Source organism: Apostichopus japonicus, chromosome 4 (genome assembly GCF_037975245.1).
Source record: "Apostichopus japonicus isolate 1M-3 chromosome 4, ASM3797524v1, whole genome shotgun sequence".
NCBI classification, from domain to species: Eukaryota; Metazoa; Echinodermata; class Holothuroidea; order Aspidochirotida; family Stichopodidae; genus Apostichopus; species Apostichopus japonicus.
The window spans coordinates 22,086,940-22,091,108 of record NC_092564.1 but is presented as its reverse complement, the minus strand read 5'-3'; positions in this window follow the sequence as shown (position 1 = coordinate 22,091,108).

The window sequence follows — 4,169 nt, the reverse complement described above, 5'->3', positions numbered from 1 at the left end:
ATGTTACGCTACCGGTATTTTCGAGATTACGTAAGCTTGGAACTGTGCACGAGTGACAATTGCATATCATTGAAAGCCAACCATCAGAAAAGAGTTGGCAACTGATGGGACCAGAGACCTCTTATCTCTGGCAGCGGTCAAATGTGCTGAAAACCCTCGAAATGTTAATGTGATTTAATAATTTAGAATTGTAAAGGTATTCAAATTGAAGACATTGCATTCCCTCATTTCGTGGCCAATATGTCGGGCATTGCGCAAATGATTATCCAGAAAATTGCAGTTTCTGCCATAAAATTTTGCAGGCAGATTTCGATTTATTTTAAACCAGTATAAATATAAAATATTTATAGGCGTACATCAAAAAAACAGTTCTTGTTTAGATTATACAAATGATATGGTAAATGGTAAGTGAAAGAAATAAGATTGTTAAATGGTTTAAACATTAAATGATGAAACAGTCATTACTGAAACTATAATAAAGGTTCTAAACTATCAAATTGTATAAACAATGCGGTATATGAACGAATTTCTATACAGTTGAATTCTATATTTGGGCAAGATATTTGGATTTCTGAGGGTTCTGGTTGACTTCACTAGATTACTCATGAGTGGGACATGCAGTGGGTGTTTTTCGTCATTCCTGATTTTTCCTGTCATTCTGACGAAGTCTCTCTTAGCAGCTCAATTTACTTCCTCTCTTAATGATTGATAGTCGATATGCAGTATTTGTAATGCATACTTAAGGAATTTTTATCAGTCTGGATTTATCTTTAGCGGAAATGAAGTGATACCAGACAAGTACAGCATATATAATATGTGGCAAGATGAAAGAACGGAAACACTCTCCTTTGCACCTTCATTGAAGAACGATACTACGTAAGCCAAGCTGGACAGCATGTAATACACTTTACTCAATGCCTTCGATATATGACAACTGAATGTCAGTTTATCATCTATGCATACCCCTAAGTAGTCACTTAGACACTTAGACAAGTTGAAAGCCAAATTTTCGGGCGAAAACAAGATTAAAACAAAGCAACTTTTTTTAGATTTGGCTTTAAGAAGGCAACATATGCCCAACCCTGGTCCAAGCACGTTGTATTCAATATCTGATTCAGTAAAGAAAGTACAACTTGGAAGTACATGGCTTCGGTTATGCATATTTATGAAGATCTATAACGGATCGCATGTACGTTCTACTGAGTCGTTACCAGGGCCTATAGGCCTACTAACTGGGGAGGGGAAAACCACCCAGCCCATATATGTCGATCCCTAATGGATCGATCATTTTGGGCGGCCTAGGCTGATCCCCAATTATGACATTTAGGTATCGCACCACAATTAGAGTAGTACACTTCCTCCTGAGAGGTTAACCTTTGTCGGAAAACAGCCCTAAAGTGCCCTACTGTATTGATTATTTTGGCATTTTCTGAGTCATCGCCATTCTTTTTTATGCTTGGATGTTGAAGAGGATGAAATAAACTACTCATGGTCTAAAAATCTAGAGGATTGAAGATGATTTAAGGTATTACACAATCTTGGGTGAAACAAGAAGATTCCGCAGCGATAGCTGGCTGATGGGAAGCGGAGCACTATGATAAACTTTGAGAGCTCTTCTAGCTCAAAATCTAAACGGTTATGGTGGCAAAAGTTTAATGTTTCATGACAACCAAAGCCATTAGCTATATCATATGGTGGGTAGAACATGTCAGTTGAAAACTTCTATTTATGCTCTATCGGCCTTGGAAAGTGACGAGTTTAGTATGTAAGTCAATGGGAGCAATAAATTGTGGTGCGTACGTAGGCCTATACCTTTCAAAGGCCTTTGAAGCAGCCTGCTCTTGGAACGCATAACGTGAATGAGAACACATGTATAGGGTGACTTTTACCAAACGTATATGCTAGACACCTCTTCCATCCCGACCACACCCGCGATGGGTCACTCCGGGGGTGTCAATCCTGGGGGACGGGGGACACGTCCCCCCCCCCCACATTTGGAAAATGAGTAGTGTCGTGGCTCTATTTGGTTAGGGCTTATACATCTCAGGATTCATATCATCGAATATTAGAAGTTCAGTTCTATGTAAAGTGACCGAGATTTTTCACATCGGTAGACCTACAACTTTTCAAATATTCAAGTTGATGAATCCAGCAGTACTGGCTATTTTTGGTGAAGTCGAAGCTCTCTTGCGGTTGCTCTTCGTCTCCCCCGCCAGTTCAACGACGGAAGCCGAGAGATCTTTTAGTGCTTTGAGGCGTGTAAAGACATGGCTACGGAGCACCGCGACTCAACAGAGGCTGAACCATGTGATGGTGTGCCATATTCACCGCGAACGTCTAGCCAAGTTGAAGCCTGAGGAGTTAGCAGAGAAGTTCGTTGGTTCCTCCGATTACAGACGCCGCATCTTCGGGCGGTTACAGTAGAAAACCACTGCGCTCCGTCACCATCATAAAAGACGGCACTTCATAGCTAGAGCCAAAGCCTGTACATATTTGTTATTTAGTTGTAGATGGTGTTTCAAAGACGGTGCCCGTTCCCTAATATTGGGGAAATGAAATAGGGAGCATATTCCGTGGCAGCCCATGCCATGTTACCTTGTTGTTGGATGATACCGGAGTTTACTCCACAGTGAGAACACTGCTATTTTTCTTTTGCATCTTGTGATACTTATAATATAAGGCACAAGAATTATAATTTTAAACAAATTTTTGCGAGAACAACCAAAAAACAGATGTGCATCTCCATCTCTGGTGTTAAACTCTGGAACTCATTTGATGATAAACTAAAGCACAATGGATCCCAGTCATTATTTAAGAAAAAGTACAAACAAATGTTGTTATCCACTGCTATTTCAAATTGATTATCTCCATTAATGTAAAATATGTATAAATGCCCAATCTTTTCTTTCTTTCTTTTCTGTTGTCTCTCAATCTTTTCTCTTTTTCCTCGATTTTCTGTTATTTTTGTAACTTTATGTATGTTAACTTGTCTTGACTAATTCTTTTGTCTATACTTTTCAACACATATTTGGAGGAAACGATTCATAAGTATTGCACTTCAGTTTTTCTCCTTTTCCACACATTAGATCTTTGGTAGTTTTCATTGAATTATATTTAATACCATGATTATTTGATTACATGTATTGAATTTTTGTTGAAAATGTACTTATCTTTTGTGTTGGAAATAAACAGTTTCATTGTCATTGTCATTGTCACTGGGTACACGGTGATTACATAGAACACCCCGACCAGAATTCACCCGACTACCAGATGCAGATCCACCTATAGCAACCCAGGTAACTTGCGTGAGGACTCCAACGAACAACCACTGATTTATTTTGATGCCTTCATCACTTTAGCCACCGCTCACATGGGACCTATTCTAAGTCTGACAATACATCGCATGTGTGAGGTCCTGAAAATATACTTAAAGTGGTTTATCTTGCCATCCTTGTTTCAAATTTCGTAGAAATGTATTCTCGTAGACCTAGCAAAACATTTAAAGTGAAACAGTCCCATTGGAAGTGTGTCACGGGTAGCATTACAAGTCATTGGTGGTTTAACATGCTGGGGTATTACGACTTTTGGCCAAATTTAGCTCACTATACGAACTCGGATCTGGACTGTGCCTTATTAGTTAGTTAGTTAAATTATTAATAATGGCGTATGAGGAAATGCACCATTTTGTGGTATGACTCCCAGGACGGCAAGTCGAGAAACTCACATGCGGTCGCGGCGGATAGCTTCCTTCACCTATATGCCCGGGGACATTTTGGGACATCGTTCCTATAGGCCTTGATCTGAGGCCCTGGGGTCATTCCTTGACCGACTTGGTGCAATATAATGTGCCCATTTCGAAGTAAATTTATTCACAGATTGTTAGTTGTTATGGGTTTGAACAAATGAGGGTATTCTATCCTGAAACATATGGCAAAATTGGGCTGGGGTTTCCAGTTCGCCGCATCATTTGTCAACTTGCACTGGGTTCTAATGTTCATGTCAATTGGAATCACTAATAAAAGAAATAGTTCACCAAAAATTAAGGCCGTATGAACTTTATTGCAGATTTCCTAAGTGACGAATTTGTAATTTACTCCCGAAATCACGCAATTAGATGGCTGTTATCCAGCCTGGCAAGTGCCATCTCCAGCGATCTGGCAGGTATTGAA